Below are 19,562 nucleotides of genomic sequence, written 5' to 3'. Positions count from 1 at the left end.
TGCTATAAACCTTGCAGGGTTAACCGTGCTGCATCTAACAATTGATAGTTCTGGTCTAGATAAGATTATTTCATAACCTGACGCCCTCTGCGTGGTTAGTGTGGACTTAGGCTTGTTCAATATTGCAAATAGTGCATGTTCCACAAATAGTGTGGTTGGGCACCCCATTGTTATTGATGATGCTTTCTCTACCGCAAAGGCAGCTGCGGCGAGACTTTGTTCGCAAGGGAAATGACCTAACATCACAGGATCCAAGTGGCCGCTGTAAAACGCTACTGGTTTGTAACCCATGCTTGTTTTTTGAGCCAACACTGCTTTCATTACTGCTGAGTCGCAATGTGAAAATATAAAGAATTGTCGTTCATAGTCTGGGGTGGCCAGTACTGGAGCAGTTGATATTGCATCTTTCAGTTCATCAAAGGCCTCTTTCATTTCCATTGTCCACCCCAACTTTTTCTCCCCTTTGTTAGCTTCTTTTAATGCCTCAAGTAGGGGTCCTATGTATGAGCTATAATCAAAGATCCAGGCTCTACAGTATTTGCACAATCCCAGGAACTGTTGCAGTTCCCTCACTGTTTGGGGCAGCAGCGTTTTTGAAATGGCCTGTGCTCTTTGTGGTGCAATCTTTCTCCCGTATTGGGATATGAGCTGACCAATGTAAAGTACCTGTTCCTGACAGTACTGTAACTTTTCCTTGTCTACCTTGTAACACTTTTCAGCCAATATTGTCAGCATCTTCAATGAGTCCTCTCTGCATCTTTTTTCGTTTGTGCTGCAAATTATTATGTCATCAACATACTGCAACACTGTGCTTTCCAGTTCAATGTTACCCAAGTCCATCTGTATTACTCTGTTGAAAATTGAGGGTGACTCGCAGTACCCTTGTGGCAATCTGGTGTGTTTCCATTTAGTGTTTCTGTACGTGAAGCTTGTCAGATCTTGTGAGTCTGGGTGCAGGGGTATTGAGAAGAAGGCATTTTTGAGGTCTATCACTCTAAATCGTGATGCCTCTTCTGGAATGCCGCACAATATTGTGGCCGGGTTTGCTGCTATGGGGTATTCTGCTTCCACTATGTTGTTCAAGGGCCTGAGGTCCTGTATGAAGCGCCAAGACCCCCCTATAGCTTTGCACACTGGGTATACAGCTGTGTTACATGGTGATTCTGATGGTACCAATATGCCATTATTTATAAGGGCCGTTATTGTTTCATATATGCCCTTGTCTGCCTCTTTTGATAGTGGGTACTGTTTCACTCTGGGGAGTATAGCACCTTTTTTCAATTTTATTCTTACTCCCCCTATACTTTTTATGCACCCCACGTCATAGGGACTAGTAGTCCATAATGATGTTGGTACCTTTGCCATATCCTCCTCAAAGAAGGGAACTGGGGTGGATGTGGGTGCTTCAAGTGCCATTGCAATTTTCTGTGTCACTTGTTTGTACGTCACTCTTAGCCATATTTCTACACTCATCATAAACACCATTTCACCTTCTTCCTTTTCTTCTGAGAAGAGCTCCTCATCTGACACCTGGGTGAGTCTACATCCCTCTGCTAGTGCTATCACTGCCCTCCATGCTCTTCCTTCTCTGTCTTGGGCATGTACTGCAATGTAATCAGCAGTTGCTATAATGCTCTCTATGTTCACTGAAATCACATTTCCTTCTGGTTCATTGGCTGGTGTTTCTGGTCTAAACAAATAGGCTGCTGGCCTCCTCCAGATCTTTCCTTCTATTCCTGGCATCCATGCAAATGCCATGTCTGTCCCGTACTGGAACAGTTCACCATCTACTGGCTCAGCCCTAATCACTGTCTGTCCACAGTATGCTTGCATAATTTGTCGTGCAGTGAGCATGTTTATTCCTGGAGTGGAGCAAATCATGCCGTCCTCCATAAAGGAGATCGTCACATTCAACCTGCTCATTATGTCTCTCCCCAGTATATTTACTGGTGAGGCCCTAGAATACAAAAGCGGCACTGACATGTCATAATCCCCTATTGATAAGGGAATGTTATGAGTAAAGGGAACCAACCCCCTAGCCCCAGAGAATCCTTGGGTGTTCATGGCTTCACCTGACATCTTAAATTAACCTTCCCTTATGCAAGACCGGGTCGCCCCGGTGTCAACAAGGAATGATAATTTTTTTCACCTATCGTTACCTCTATGCGTGGTTCCTCCGCACTATTAGGTGTTACCGACAGGATGGGACACACCAAGGCCGTCTGTAGGCTATCCTATTGAGGGTATAATGATTGACCACTTCCTGAGTAAGGGTTGTGTCCCAGGACCGTCACCCTTCCCAGTTGTGTTTGCTGTAGTTGTGTATTGGTAGAGGTTATGTTATGGTCTTGGATTTGGGCAGGTTGCTGTACTTGCTGTACTTGGGGTTGTTGTGTTATCGCTACCTGTTGTTGTGGCAGTGAATATGTCTCTGGCTGTTGTTGTGTTACTAGTTGTTGCTGCCCATTTCCCTGTTGCAATGTCTGCTGTTACTGGATTCCCTGCTGTTCCTGTGTGGGCCCTTGTTGTCCCTGTTCACTCCATGATGGTGTGCCTGGTCTCACTCTACACGTGCGTGACATGTGCCCCACTAATCCACAATTCCAACACACCGGTGGTTCCCTGTTCTGCCATGGAAAGCTTCCTGGGTTGTCCTGGTATACTGGTTGCCCGGTGGGGTAGAAATTTCTAAGTCCTCCCCCCTGCAGTTGTGTGTTATATCCGTATCCTCTCCCCCTCATCATTCCTCCCCTTCCCCTGTTGTAATTATAATACCCAGCTCCTGGCGTTGAGTATCCTCCTCCCATGTTGGTCGTGTATGGTTGGAGTGGCGACAGCTGTTGTGTTACAGTCTGTGATGATTGTATTTGGGAGGGATCTTGTGCAGCCACTACCTGTGTGGGGCTTTGAGTCATTGTTGCAGGTTTAGTTATTAGTGCACCTTCCATCGTGTATTTAGTAAGTTTTTTCTGTACTAATTTAGCCTCTTCCGTTTTTCTATCCTCTTCTTTATGTTTCATTTTTTCTTGCCATGTCCTACAATGATGCACTATTGTCAGTTGTATTTCTGGCCATGCTTTTGCTTCCATCCCCACTACTTTCTTCAGTTGTTTCTGGACTGCTTCTGGGAGCCCTTGTACTAGTATATGATAGAATATTGCTGGTGTCTTGCCCCATTGTTCTCTAGTTTCCATGCGCCACTTCTCTTGAATTTCCTGGATATAATCAACAGGATCTTCATTCTCACGCATCTTGCGTGAGGTAATTGCTCCTATGTCTGATGTGTCTGGGTACTGTACCCTCAGTGCCTGCCATAATGCATGTCTGCAGTTTGCGAATGGTGCCCCATCGTGTGAGGTGTTTGTTATTGTGACCCCGTGGAAGCCTGCTCTCTTCCAGATGTCATCTGCTGCATCCCCTAATATTGATATTAGAAGGCCCTTTACATCCCCCACTGCCAATTTCTGTCCTGCAGTGCGTTTTTCCATTTCATATATCCATTTTCCCGCACCTCCACTTAATGATGGGAGCCTGCACTTTATATTTTCCTTGTCTGCATGCTTCCAGGGGACGTATTGTGGTCTAACCCCTCCCCTCTCCAGAAGTGGCATTAGGTTGTGTCCTGGTTGGCCCTTCGGGTCCCACACAATCAAATCCGTACACCCCTCCTCATCTTCCCTGTCTTCTACATCGCCAATGTGGTCCATATTTCCCCTGCTCGTAACTGTTTCTCCTCCATCTCTTCCCTTTCTTTTATCATTTCCTTTATTTAATGTGGGCGTGTGTATTCGTTCTCCCTGCCTGCGTCCAGGGAGGTCTCTAAGCCTGCCTGCGTAGGGTGTCAGTTCGTGTGGGAAGGGCGCGAGTTTAGATGGGCATGTTGCACGTAATGAGCGTGAGGTAGTGGAGCATGTGGGACGGGATGGTGACGGTGTGGCTGCACGTGCCTGCCTTTCCGCTATTCCTTGCTCTTCCTCCTCACTTCCCTCCAGTTCTTCCTTTCTCCTGCAGATCCATGGTGATTCTCCATTTGTCCGGGTGATGTATAATTTATCTAAGCTTTCCCTTTCACTGTCTCTCCCTTCCTTCTCTATTCCTTCTCCTTCCTCACTGCAAAAGTCCTCCATTAATGGCAACCCCCAGTCTGTCTTTTTCCCCCTAATCGTTACTGATTTTAAGTCTATTAGATCCGTTCCTCCCTTGTCTTCTTTGCCAATTGCTCCCCTTTGTGCTGATGTTGTTGCTACTTCTGTGTCTCTGTATACATACCTCCTTACTTCACTCCCCCCTCTCCTTTCTTCTCTTTCCCCTTCATTTTTCTCTGCTATTTCTCTACCAATTTCCTCTCTTTTCTTTTTCAATTCCTCCATTACGTCAATACTCATCTTTTCCTTTATCCTTTCTTCTTCTTTCTTCCTTTCCCATCTCGCTCTTTCCCGCTCTAATATACCCTCTATCATCCTCCCTTCTTCGTATTTCCTTGTCGCTTCTGATAGTAATCTCCTTCTCCATATTTCCATTTCCTTTTCTTTCTCTTCTTCCTCCCTTTTCTTGTCACGTAGTGCTGCTCTGGATACCATTTCTGCTACTGCCTTCACCCTTTCTGCTTCTCTCTTTTTCTCCTCATTTCGTTCCCTCATTTTGTCCAACTCATTCTTGCTTTCTTTCCTTTCCCGTGCTCTCTCTCTTTCCTCTCTCTCGAGCTGCTTGATCAGTGTATTCTGCTCTTCCCTTAATTCTGCTAATCGTTCTTCCAAAATCTCTTCCTTCTGTCGTAACAACTCCTCCCCCTTTCTTTTCTCCTCTTCCCCCTTCCTTTCACTCTTCCTGGTGTTGTCCTCATCCATTTTCCTTACTACCTCCTCCTCTTCTCCTGTTAATGAACCTCGTAATTTTAATAATACCTGCGCAGCTACCCATTCATCCTGTCCTATTCCTGCGATCTGCTCTTCGCCAATCCCCTCTTCCCCTGCGGGCATTTTTGTGCGAGCTGATCCCGTCGTGCTACTCTGCTCCCTTCCTGTGTGGCTACCTGTGGCTGTATATGGTGGCGGGCTGTATGCCGGGTTCGAGTACCCCTCAGCCGCCCTTAATTGAACCATGTCTCGTAGTTCTGTTAAAGGATATAACCCCCTTCCTCCTTTTTCACTACCTTCGCTAGGGGTATATCGTCGCTCTGTTCCTTTTTTATTTCCTTTTCGTTTATTTTTTTATTTTTTTTATTTTAAACTTAGTTTATTATTAAAATTTTTGTTTTAACGCATCATCTCACACAAAACAAATCCTTTACAACCTCAAGAAGAAGCCTGCCCCTCCACCCACATAGGCCTTATAATTGAATGGCATCAATGAAGTTTATCACAGAGCATGTTAGGTGAATAGAACTCCCACTCAGTATTCGGTACCACCAGTCCTCCATATTCTCATTTCTTGGAGCGTATTTACTCAGATGTGCAGATCTTAACGAGCAGAGATTGGGGCAGGCAACTGACAGGTGTCTCACTGTTTCAATGTCCCCTTGGCAAAATCTACACAGATTGTCTCTGGTCTCTGCATCCTTTCTTATTAGTAAGATTTCCTTTGTTCTTATCGCATTCATTCTCACTTTCAGAAAGCGATCACGATGATACCTCGAGGGAAACTGTAGAAGGTACCCTGGCATCTTGTTCATTTTATTGGCAGTCGGCCCAAGTTTGGGTGCAGATATCTGACCTTCCAATCTTGCTATATTCCCCGCCCATGTCCATTCTTTTAGTTTTCTTTTTGCGACTTGTGGCCACTTTATCAGCATTTCTTCAGATATATTAGCGGCTGTCATGATGTCATTCGCCTTCTTAGACCATTTTGTATATGCATCTCCGGCAAGTTTCATATCTTTTACCGCTAAGATTTCATATGCAGGTTCTTTATTCGCTATTAACATCTTTCGCAATAGTGCAAGTGATTTCCATAGCACAGTTGTATATAGGTCATCCAAAGCTAGTTCTTGCCTTATTACTGTTATTGAAAGGCATTTTGGTAACCTTAGTACTCGCTTCCAGAAGTGGCCCTCCAATTTTGCCCAGATTTTATAATCGAGATTCCATCCAGATTCGGCTCCATATGTAATTGAAGGAATGACTTTTTGCAAGTAAAACAGACGAATCGGAATCAATGAGAATTTTCCAAAGAGATTATGAATTTGTGAGCCTTGCGCTGGCAGAATCTTTATCCGGAGCTCCACATCACGGACCCAACTCCTCTCACATATCGAGGTGTTAACCATGATGCCCAGATATCTGATTTCTGTTACTTCTTCAATATAGTTTGTTCCCACTCTCCATCTAAATGGATGTTTCTTCGCTCCTTTGTAAGATCCGACTTTCATAATCTTTGTTTTTGACGTGTTTATTTTCAAATTATTGGTCGACATATACTGTTGTAGCTTTTGAAGGAGTCGTTGCAATCCGATCTGCGTAGTGTCAGCCAAAACAAGATCGTCTGCATATATCATGCAATTTATATGGGTCCCGTTTATCTTTGGTGGAAAGCAACGAACGTCACCTAGAGCGGCGGGAATATCAGCAATAAAAAGCTTGAATAAGCAAGCAGCAATCGGGCAACCCTGCTTGACTCCTCTTTGTGTTTTCATACTTTCTGATAAGTGACCTGCTTCATTCAGCCTTATTTGGATTGTTGTTGCCGTGTGTAATGCTATAATTGGTAGCAAGATGTCATGGGGACAATTCCAGTTGTATAATTTCTCCCACAATAAATCTCGGTCAATACAATCGAAGGCCTGATGAAGGTCTATGAATGCTAAGAACAGCTTCGTGTTTCTTGCCAGTGCATTCAGTTTTAGAATGTTAAGCAGTGTCAAGTTGGTTTCGGTTCCGACACCATTCGTGAACCCTGTTTGTCGGCAGTCTGTGATTCCAGTTGCATTTGACCACTTCGTTAGTTTTTTTTGGAGAAAATTTGCAAACACCTTGCCGATTGTGTCCAGAAGGGCGATGGGGCGATAATTAGCTGGATTTGCCCGATCGCCCTTCTTAAAGATTGGGACAATTATTGCTGTTGTCCAATTTGCAGGAATTATTTTGTTTAAGCATCACATTTGTGATGCCATCGGGTCCTGCAGCTCGCAAATTTTTCAACTTCTCAATTGCGGTGGCTATGTCGTCGGCGGATTCACAGCAGTCCCACTTTACAGCTGATAGAGCAAGGTGTTTTGGTTCAATTTCAACGTCTCCTAGGAAGACTTTGTTGAAATGTTGATTCCAATCGGCTTCCGTCACCACATTTGCCATCCTGGTCGCTTGGTTGATTGTGCAGTTATTAAGTATTTGCCAGGTGTCTCTGCATTTATGCGATTTCAGCAAGCTCAACATTACTTCTCCACGTTCCTGGTCACGCTGGTACTTAAAGGCTTTTACCCAATTGCGGTATGCTTGCCGTCGTTTTTGTATCCATTTACTCATGTCCGGTCCTCCATGTAATTTCAACTGGCGTATTTCACTATTTGCCTTCTTTTTTTCGTTGTTTAGCTTTGTGCTCCATTCATGAGTGTGCATTTTTACAGAGTTTCTCTTCCATAACGCACTATCTTGACTGCAGGGTAAGAGTGACACATAGTCTATGTTACTGCCCGACCAGGTCTTTACTTCATCTAATTCAGTCGTGATGGTAGATATCAGACGGGAAGATATTCGTAGCCTGTTTTTCCCATTATTTACTTCAAGGATAGTTGTTGATTGCTGCCTCGTACACCCAGAGATTATGTTCATATTCATCACCATTATCTCGTGGTTGCTATTTTTGGTTGGTGTTACATGCATGTCTCTGATTAAGTCCCATGAATGTTTGGACACCCAGATGTAATCTAGTGTTTTTGCAAGACCCATGTTGTGCCACGTGTTATTTTGTGGTATGTCGCCACTCACTTGACAATTTACCATGTCACAATCATAGGTCTCCATGATGTTGTCCCATTGAGTTCGTCTAGCTTGATTTTGATGACAATGCGTATTCTTGCGATTCAACCGGCCACCATTCGAATCAAACCATGACAGATTCATGTCTCCACATATGATGACCATAGGGTTGCTCGTTTCATGCAGATTTTTGTCCAAGATTGCCGTTATGGCAGATACAAAGTTCTTAGTTGTAATCATCACCCGGTTCCAGTACACATTTAATATTAGGATGTGCTGCTGTAGCTGTGGACTGCGATCTTTGTATTGGAGTAGCGTACATTGGATAAATATATTAGGATTTTCGCTTTTTAGCACCTCCCAATTGCGACCAATTTTGATCATGGTTATTAGACCTGAAAACGGTCGTCCATATGCATTTTTACCTGCCGGATTTAGCAGGCTCACATAGCCATCTTTCACCGGGGGGGGTCCTCAGCCACGTTTCTTGTAGACAAATTATCAAGTTATTTTCCAATTCAATTGGAAATTCTTCAAACAGATGTCGAAATCCTCTCGTATTCCATGAGATTAAGGAGGTCGCTATTTGTTCCTTGACGGCCGATAGCTAATGATTTGACGCATCAGGCCTATTTTGAGTTCCATGATGATTTGAATGAGATACTGTTCTCAAGTGTTGTCTTAGTTCGAATTTTCTCTTTGCGAGGGTGGATACTCTGTTTTCATACCTACTGGCAGACTTTCTCTCGTTTGGGCTGGCAACCCGTTCAGGTTTAAGCTTTGGTTCGCTAACATCAAAACCAAGCTGCAATAAATCGTCTTTTGCTGCCAAGATGACTTTTCGGACCGCATTGGACTTTATGTGCAAGTATACTCGGTCCTCGTGGTCTTCCGACATGTATTCGATGATCGCTATGTCGTCAGTGGACACTGTTCTTAGTGCGGGCACCGAATGTAAGAGGCGCATAACATTTCTTCTATTCAGATTTACCCAGAGTCGTCTTTGAGGATATTGATATTAGCAATTCTTGCATTTTTCTCCAATCGATACTCTTTGGCATCTATACTAGCATTTGTGTTTTCCTTTGCTCGCTGTCCAGCTGTTAGTTTTGGATTCAGGCTCCTCATTTTATTTATGCGGCCCTGATGTACCAAACCGGGCCGTTCGTCCTTTAAGGATTTGTGGAGGAGCCTGGCATTCCTGTTTGATGTCCTATGATCAAGGATGGTAGATTGGTTTATCTTGTTTGACAGGACCACCTCTTTCAGACCAGATTTTTTCTTTAAAGCCCAGGGATTTGTCAGCGGCGAGACTTCATCAGTTATGATCACGTTTGAATCGGAGCTACCCATAGTGCTATTCAGAACACTTATCTGGGCTATTTCTGTGTCGTCATCGTTTGAATACGTGGATAGGTCACATAGATCAATTGATGAAGATCCTGCAGCACTTTCCAGGTCATCGGAGTCGAGTTTTCGTTTTTTAGGATTCACCTTTACTTCTGCAGCTTCAGGCACATCCTTGCCTATCCTTTTTGTACCTTTATAGGTCTGCAGTAAGGCTCCATTTGTGTTTCCGAAAAAAAGTTCAGTTTTGGTGGAGACGTCAGATTGCGTATAAATTTCTTTGAGTTGCTCGTTTTTGGACGAGCGGCACAGTGCTTTCGCTTTTCAGTCTGTTTTTTCGGTTGGTTCGTTATCAGACGGGTATTTTGTCCATTTGACGGGATTCCTTTGTCCTTGTGTAGATTTAGGGCAGGCCCGTCAAAAATGGCAAAAGTTACTCTTTTGTTACCACATGCAGGTGGGTCAAGACTTTTTGGTTCATTTCCCAAAGGAGGACGCTCAACCGCGACAGAAGACGTTGACGGCTTCTCAGCTGCATTCGCAGATAACCCTCCAAAGGGGTCAGCAGCTGTCTCAGCTATAGGCAAGATCGGAGCGGCAGGCAAGGAACTACCTACCCCCTCCTCATTTGCCTGAATATCATGTAAGGGGACTGAGGGCCCGATCTTAGCCATCTCATTCACAATCACCACCACTGGTTCCTTCACCACCAGGGGGTGGCCACAGAGGCTGGCGCCATGCTGACACAGCTGTTGCAATTAAGTTGTGGTATGCTTTAAACATGCCGTGACTGCTACTGTCATCGCTTTTACATCTGATGTGTCCTTGGACGTAATTTCATGTAATTGCATTTGCATTGACTGCAGGGCATCTTTATCAATGTCGAGTTTATTTTGTAACTGAGCAATTGTTTGTTCTTGCTTGGCTAATTTTTCCATAATGTGCAGAAGCATACCTCCATTCGATTGGATGGATTTGTGTATATTTTCGTATAATTTGGTGAAGGGAATAAGGGCGACCGATGTAGCGGCGAGCACATTGTTGTGTATTTGTAGGGCCGCTGCTGCCGATAAATTTGACTTGAAGGCTGCCGACGCCTCTTTCATTGCATCCATATCATTTTTTTGGTTTTGATATTCCATGACCTTAATCGGATTTACGCCCATCCTCGTAGAGTCATCCTTCTTACTTGTCGTGTCGGACGGTGATACCTGATGCATGGGAGTTGAGTGTGTTGACAATGTCCTCAAGTTGTCATTAAGAAGCTTCGCTGGAACGGGGGACCTGCCATCAGCCCCTGTCAGTGGAAGGCCACTGAGAGGGAGATTTGCTTCGACGAAGGGCCTTGGCACCACTTTGCTCGTCCCAAGGCCTGGTCTTTGATGTTCCTGTTCCATACTCATCGTGCTCAGGTTTATCGAGTCTGAGTTAGAAGAGGACTTGTTGGCCAGATCAATATCAGGTCTTGCAAAATTGGCCGACAGACGTTGCTTTATGTGCTCAAAATCAACCCTCAAGCGTTCAGCTAATCTTGCTTCACGCCCAGCTAGATCCAGCAACTGACCCGATTCGCTAGGCCTCAGTTGTTGGCAATTTGGGCTGCTGGGGTCAGGAGCACTACATCCGATATTAGTTAGACACGTCTTTAGTACACTCTGGTTCACACGTCGTGATGGAGACTTGTTACTCCAGATCAACTTGCTAGCATCGGCTTTCCGCACAGGGAGCGGCCGATGTAACACCGCATCATTCGGCTGAGACCCTGACACCACGTTATCGCCATCATTTGCCGCACTGGACAGCTCTGCCAAGGTGTATGAGTCATCTGGTTTGTTGACTGGATACAGAAATCTAAGCCTTCTAGACTCGTTTCGTTCCGACCGCACTTCAAGTTCCAACAATTCAGAGTCAGTAACGTCGAAGGGAGATTGAAACACCGCAATATTTATTTCAATCACCAGCTGTGAGGCATCGTTTGACGCAACTGTTTCTAAGCAGGCGGGCTTGACTGTCGAGCTGCCTATCTTATGGCTGCTCGGTACCTCAAGGGAACCTTCCGTGGCGCCCACCTCCTGTACATGGCTGGAATGCAGGCTCGCTATTCTTGTGTCCGATGTTATCAGTGGTCGGCGATTTCCATAGTCCAATGTTGGACCTCGAAGGGGGGAGTTGATCACTTTAGGGCAAGCGAAAGCATGTAAGTCAAGCGAGCTACTACTGGGGGCATGTGGCAAGGTTTGAATGGAAGAATGAGTCACCGGAAGCACATTTTCCATGCATAAAGCATCTGCGGGCATCGTTAGACTCTTTCCGCGCTGCCCACTCTGATTTCCCCAGTCATATCCGGCTAGTGAACCCACATGCGGCGGTGAAATGCTCTGGATGGTGTTTACAGCAATTACCACAGGGTCCACTGGTTCAACAAGGCCGAGCTCGTCTTTGCCACTATGAGTATTGCTCTCGGCGGCAGCCTCGGAAGCAGGAGCAGAGGCAGCTAAATGGTCGGACTTCGCTCTAGGAAGGAGCGTTTGCCTGACCATTGCACGCGTCAGGGGGCCGGTTTCGGCCATCCAAGAAGTAGTGAGGAATTAGTGAATTAGTTTCACTTACCTTCTCACGACCGTCAGCCGAGCAGCCCACCTCAACCAGCCTCCGTTCAGCCGCGGACTGCCGCAGACTGAACTCTGCCCGAGCTCCGCGCGCGCTCCACGCTCCAGGCAGGTTTTTATAGGAAGTTGGGCTTTTCTTTTTCTTAAAGGGGTAAGTATAGTGGAACACAATCCTAGAATCCAGCAAAGTCGCAGTCGCTGCAGCTCCTCTCACCACACTCCACCAGGTACTGCCACAGACTGAACTCTGCCCGAACTCCGCGCACGCTCCGCGCTCCAGGCAGGTTTTTATAGGAAGTTGGGCTTTTCTTTTTCTTAAAGGGGTAAGTATAGTGGAACACAATCCTAGAATCCAGCAAAGTCGCAGTCGCTGCAGCTCCTCTCACCACACTCCACCAGGTACTGCCGCAGACTGAACTCTGCCCGAACTCCGCGCGTGCTCCGTGCTCCAGGAGGTTTTTATAGGAAGTTGGGCTTTTCTTTTTCTTAAAGGGGTAAGTATAGTGGAACACAATCCTAGAATCCAGCAAAGTCGCAGTCGCTGCAGCTCCTCTCACCACACTCCACCAGGTACTGCCGCAGACTGAACTCTGCCCGAACTCCGCGCGCGCTCCGCGCTCCAGGCAGGTTTTTACAGGAAGTTGGGCTTTTCTTTTTCTTAAAGGGGTAAGTATAGTGGAACACAATCCTAGAATCCAGCAAAGTCGCAGTCGCTGCAGCTCCTCTCACCACACTCCACCAGGTACTGCCGCAGACTGAACTCTGCCCGAACTCCACGCGCGCTCCGCGCTCCAGGCAGGTTTTTATAGGAAGTTGGGCTTTTCTTTTTCTTAGAGGGGTAAGTATAGTGGAACACAATCCTAGAATCCAGCAAAGTCGCAGTCGCTGCAGCTCCTCTCACCACACTCCACCAGGTACTGCAGCAGACTGAACTCTGCCCGAACTCCGTGCGCGCTCCGCGCTCCAGGCAGGTTTTTATAGGAAGTTGGGCTTTTCTTTTTCTTAAAGGGGTAAGTATAGTGGAACACAATCCTAGAATCCAGCAAAGTCGCAGTCGCTGCAGCTCCTCTCACCACACTCCACCAGGTACTGCCGCAGACTGAACTCTGCCCGAAATCTGCCCGAACTCTGCGCGCGCTCCGCGCTCCAGGCAGGTTTTTATAGGAAGTTGGGCTTTTCTTTTTCTTAAATGGGTAAGTATAGTGGAACACAATCCTAGAATCCAGCAAAGTCGCAGTCGCTGCAGCTCCTCTCACCACACTCCACCAGGTACTGCCGCAGACTGAACTCTGCCCGAACTCCCCCCCTTATGTTGTTACTCTTTTCTCCTCCCTCTTCTCCGTTCCCCGTGTTCTGTGTGCCTTCACTCTCTTTTTCCCCATTCTCTCCTTCCTCCTTAATCTTCTCTTCTTCCGTTGGTTCCCCCATAATAAACATTCCGTTTGGTCCTGGTCGGGACCCTTGGAACATCCTCCATAAGTTAAACACCTCCGCGTGGTGATTCAACTTCTTCCCCTTGTATGTGTTATGCAGATGGTTTAATAATGAATGTTGGGTATATGGATCGAAACTGCCATTAGGCGGCCATGGTGTCGTCATTTTGTTGTCCGTCCCCTGTGTCCATTCTATGCTATACTTGATCAGTTATTCCCTATGGGGTGACAGTGTTTTACATATGTGCTGTAGCGGGGTAGTGAGGATGTTCCCCCACCCTCCCAATCCTGCCCCGTATGACATAGTAGCGCTTCACTTGTTATCCTTCTCCTATTTGGTAGTGGTTATCTTACTAACAGTTTACACTATAGAGCCTTAGATCTTTACCTGGCCCCGTAAGTTTGGGGACTTGCGATAGTCTGCTAAGGAAAATTAGTAAAATATAGCAGTTACATTTGTATATTCTTTTCTTTCTTTTCTTCCTTTACGAACACCTTTACGGCCCCCTGCGACCGAGGCGCACGTAGCCCCCTGCGGCTGCGTGCCCCTTGTGACGTTCTTATACAGCCGTCCCACTTTCACTTACTCCTCCTCCCTTTTCTACACTTGCCGTGGCCGGCGTTCTCCGTGCGCAGCCACGTCCCCCTTTTCACCTTCCCCCCTTTCAACTCATTACCGTTTACCTCCGTTTCCACTCCCTTACCACAACTCTCTTCCCCACCACTCTCAGAAAGAAAGATGCCTTGTGCTCGAGATATCCTATGAAAGCCCTACTGGTGACGTCACCGATCCCTTCAAACTACTGGTTCATATGTTTTTTTTAAAAGTTCAAAATACGCTTGCAATCTACCCCCGTTATCCCCACAGCTGTCTTCCTGTCACGCCTGGAACAAGGTAATCAACAATATAATCGGACTGCGCACTATGCGTCGCCTCGCGTGTGATACGCCCCTCGACAGGAGGGCTTAACTAGCCAACTATCTTCCGTATTGGGCAACCAGCTAGCTACCACCTACAGGGAAACGTCATCTATCTATCGAGTTTCCTGCTCGATCAATAGGGATCCTCATCTACTCATTGATCAAAAATTACCAAATCGTAGGAAACCGCACACACACACAGCCTTACACGTGGTCGCGACTTAGGCGATTCAGTGTCTACGAGTGGCCGCACATGATGTTTTCGTGCTCCGCCCCCTTTTTTTCCGTAACGTAGCGGACTCCTCTCGCACTTGTCCAGCTACCATTCATTGCACCGTCAACACTAATTTATCAAACCTTCGCCGCGCACCTGTGTAACACCTCCCACCTCCCGTATTCAGTTCCTCCCCCCTCCCTCACAATTTCACATTGCTTGTTGTGCGTGGCATACTCACCAAGTTCTCTTGATGAGGGGCCGCTCGACTGCGTGCACCCCTCCAAGCGGCTCACCACCTCCCCTCGTCTGGACCACGTCTGGACACTCGCCAACCGCGGGCGGGACACTTCTCAACCGGCTCCCGAAGGCCAATATCCGGATTGCGCTGTCCGGTCTTCTCGCAGTTCCGCGATGGTCCTGTAGTCCTCAAAAGGGGGCAGCGGCAGAGGGGGCCGCGCCGCCGGGCCTCCTCGCAACGGGAGTACTCGGAAAAATAAAATAAAAAGCAGACCTCAAACAGATCTCAGCAGTGCCTCCAACTTGTCGGGGGGAAATTCTCCCGAGGTCGGCTGGGCCGTCTGCGGACCTCCGGGCAGGGAGGCCCCAACTCCTCCCGTATATCCCAAAAAATGAGTATGAGACACACGCAAGAAGCAAGGTGATTCTGCTATTTATTAAAAAAACGGCAGGGATGGGTCAAGGATCGTACGCGTCCGTCCTGACACTCTCTTCTTAATCGTGGGGCTCGCAGGCCCTTTTTACCTTTGTATGACGCGCTACTTGCGTCACCTGGGAAAGTTAGCAAAAAACCTATCGTCACTCTGGATTGGCTCCTCGAGTGGTAGGGTTAGTATAGCATACGTATAGAGAGCGTTATTAGTGGTCGAGGGTTAGTCAGGTGGTATACTTGGGTTGTCCCTTCAATTTGATACATGAAAATTGTTACATGAAGACCCCTGAGGATTGGCTAATGTTAATGGCGTCAGTGATAAGAGCCCCATGTTCTGATTGGTCCACTCGCGAGCCCCCCAGTCTGGGACCATCGCTGTTCCCAGCAGCGGTGCACCTGTCATTTGCAACAATGTATCACTATGGGTATGTGCAGACAATGTGAGGATTTATTCATATGCTGGAAGGCAGACTACTCCCACCGCCGCAGATGTCCATTGAGTCGCTTAATTGTATCTGCCTGTGTCTTGAAACGTGGGATCCAGGCGCCTCCCTCCTCCTGGGCCTGGCACCCTGTCAGGTTCGGCTTGGTCACGTGAGGTGAGACCGTGGTTGAGGCAGAATTCTGCACAATTAATATTGCATTTTCCACTGTGTGCCTGGCTTAATTTGCAGGTGTGGCCTTGGCGTCGGCTTGCAGCATGCGAGTTTGCAACATTGTGCCCTTGACTGTCTGCTCTCGCCGGGCTCATTCTGCAGGGTCAGCAACTGTACTCTTGCTCATTCAATGTTCATGGAAGCTCTTGCTTGCGGCCTACTTGGGCCTGGTGCATAGGTGGAACCGTTTGATACACAGCGCTTTGGGTTATGGTATCATATTGCTTTTATCCCCAGTATCAGGTCTTCGTTATATTTCTCATTGTAATGCATGGGTTTAGGAGAAGCGTGAGCAAGCATTTTAGATGAGTTCATTGTGCGTCTTGCGTTTCTGCATTTTGAAAAGCCTATGTGAAAAATAATAAAGATGCGCGTCGGTGGGTGTGTCCGTCACCTACGTCATAGCATTGAATATGTTCTTTGTGTGGATTGGTGTGGGAGTGTCCAGTGTGTATGTTTGAACGGGTGTGCTGACCGTTGGCTAGGTCGTCATGGCATCTCTAACGATGTGTTGATTTAGTGTTGGATGGTTCAGTCGAGTCCATCCATGCCACAGGTGTCGGCATGGGCAGGGCAGGCGGGTGGGCACGCTGGTGGGCACATCCATATGTTCCTGTACCAGGGTATTTGGTCGTCTGGCAGATGGGCAAACTCCTCTCGTGGCAGGTGCCTGGGCCGTGATCCTCTAGGCCAGGGGTGTGAGGGGATTGGTGGGAGCCTTTTGTTCCATTCTCCCACTTCAATACTTTAATTATACACTTTTTAAACATGTCCAACTTCCGATAAACAAAGCAATAAACCCAACACAGTCATTGCTCGCCCCTAACGCAGAAGCTTACAAGACACTCCGCATGGCCATTTTTTACAAACGTGCGAAACCTATCACATGGCTTGTAAGAGACTCTAGTACTAAATCAAAAACACACAGGTGAAAAAGATAGACACAAACCACTTACTGTGTTTCTGGAGTATCAAAGCTAAAGAAAAAAGCATATTATTGCTTCATTAAGAACACATCATTAAGTTCACAGTGAGCACTTATCTATTCCTGTGAAAGATGCACTCCTCCTGAGAAGAAACATACCTCTTCCATGGATACAGGTTCCCACCTCTAACAAACGGTCGCTCAGCACAAGTGGTTGTTTGTTTTTCCAGGTCTGCAAAATAATTTTCCTCTCCTGTTCCCAATGACTTCCTAATCCACAACCATCACTGCAGATGGAAACACCCCATGCTAGATAAGATTTTAAATAGGACAGTACACATTTCAAGGTTGATGGCCGACCCTAATACTTGGTTTACTCCTTTTCACATGTCCTGCCAGTCTAGCAGGAACCCAACACAACTCATCAAGAGTTGAATGTAGGATCCTTATTCTTTACCACACTTCCCCCACTTGTCAAATCAGGGAAAATTGCATGGCATCCAGTTTGAGACATATCTTCTTCTTTCACAGTCCATCATCTATGTTGATGCTGGCTCAGGGGATTTCATTTGTGATAGGTGGCCACACATTTGGATTCAACTTAACACTCAAGTCTTCATTCCATTGGACAAGGCTTTAATAAAAAAAAAGCCTAATATAGTTGGGTTACATTTATGGATAGTAAATACTGACTTAGCGTGAAAGGAGCATGTCTGCACCATTTCTGATGCTTATAGGACTAAACCTCACCTTTTAATAAATCAAATACTGTTGTGAAGTGTGGACTTGTTTTTGACCCAAACCTTTAGCAGTAGTACAGACAGATTCAACAGACTATGAAGAATGTTCATAAATGTGCAACACCAGTGCCTTTTCCTCCAGACAATTAGAGGACTTCATTTTCAGCCAGTTCAGTCTATCACGACACTGGGTACAGTAATGTGCTGCTCATTGGCAGGACAAAGCTTGGCTGTAGAGCATAAACCTGTGCAGACTGAAGCCTCAAACTCAGAATAGAGCTCTTTCAGACAAAAGTGTTAATTTTCTTTCCTTAGAGGAATTCTGCTAATATTACATTTAGGTGGTGGTAAGTCACTGCTTTATCTTGTTGAATACGTTGCTGAACTTGCACAGCACCTTTGACAATGTGTTAATTTGTATTGTGTCCAACAATGAAGGCTTGTCCCCTTTGTCATGCTTTCTTCCATGGCCAAGCTTAGTGGTACCAGATTGAACTTCAGGATTATAAAAATCCCTTTTGAGAACAATACCAACAGGAATTTCAAGCGGTCCTCTTCTCATTATCTTCAAATTGCCATAATAAATCTGTTGTTGGCCCTTTACAGATTGCAGTTATTTTGTACTTATACCAGTTCACCTTGCATAATAAGACATCTGGGTTCCCATGCAGTGTTACTGTATGCTCCCACAGAGCTCTGTGGGCCAGACAATGTTAAAAACAGGTTTCCAACAAATAGCAGGAGATTGAATGAAATACAGTATTTGTGATTCCTTACATTTGTCAAGTATTCTTATACATGCCAAATATGTGGGTTTGTGTTAGTCATTCTGAATGCATGTGCCAATGTTTGACTGATTGCCTGATCTCATGGAGAGTAAGTTAGGCAAGAGTTTGGTGTGTGAGGTATTCTCCTTAGGGTGTAACACAGTCATTCATTTTTCAGGTTTGCGGGTGTGAACGCCATTCAGATTACAAAAAGTTGACTGAAAGTGAAAGAGCACAGATCCCAGTAGATGGTGGTCTTATTTTCAGATAATGCAAAGAATGGTCTTAACATGGTGCAACTCTGTTAAAAAAAAAGACTATTTGACAGACATTCACCATTGTTTGGTGAATGGTGCAACTCTGTTAAAAAAAAAGACTATTTGACAGACATTCACCATTGTTTGGGAGGTAGAGATCCCGTAGACAGTGTATTAACTTGATCTGCTCTAATTTTACAAAAAGTTAACAGTAAAGATGTCAAATAGTTTCAAGAGCCCCCGATTAAACCACAATTGTTATTTGGTCATTGAGCATTTGTGCAATTACAGAAGTTGTTTAATGAAAATTGGTATCTGTTTCCAGAGAATGTACCATAGGCTTTGATTATCGGACCAAATAACCGTAACCTTACTCGAAGCCATACATATGTCAAGGAGCTTCAGCGGAAGCTACACTTTAACCATAATTACGTGTATTTTAATAACAAATAGTCTCCTAAAGGTGTAATGACAATTGCAGTGAGATTCCTATGATGAGTTTGATAAATCTCCAAGGCCGAACGAGGATGAAGAGGCTTGGGTGGTGAAATTGATGGAATAGACCTCCTCAGCAACTGAATACAAAACATGCACTTTTTTATGTAAACACCACAATATGTCTTTCATTTTCATCATGCAAGAGAATAAACAGAAACTAATACTTATCACTTAGTTCCTTAGAAGCGTTCTTTATTTCTTCTAATTGCATCTTTCAGTCTACATACCTACTGAGAAGTAAATAATCAAAGATGCCACAAAAGCAGCAGAGCCACTATGATACATTCTTTGCTGGTACATTCTATTTTACAACGAGTTAGCAACCTTGAAACACTGTCCCTCACAATTAGTTTAGTTTAGTTTAGTTTAGTTAGATTATTATTTGTAATGCGCTCCAGACTCGAGGGTATTCAGGCGCAAGGCATAAGGATATTCAAAGCTTGGTTACAACATGTAAAATACATTTTTGTGAAGGTGCCGATTTGGCTTATTGTGCCCACATGTAACATCGTTACATGTGGGCACAATAAGGTAACAATATATACAGGCAGGTACATTGAAGGCATGCATAGTTTTACAAAGTAGTTGGTGCGGTTGGTGTATGCAATG

This window comes from Ambystoma mexicanum, chromosome 7p (assembly GCF_040938575.1).
Source record: "Ambystoma mexicanum isolate Mex_15411 chromosome 7p, UKY_AmexF1_1, whole genome shotgun sequence".
NCBI classification, from domain to species: Eukaryota; Metazoa; Chordata; class Amphibia; order Caudata; family Ambystomatidae; genus Ambystoma; species Ambystoma mexicanum.
Note: the sequence above shows the minus strand (reverse complement) of the source record.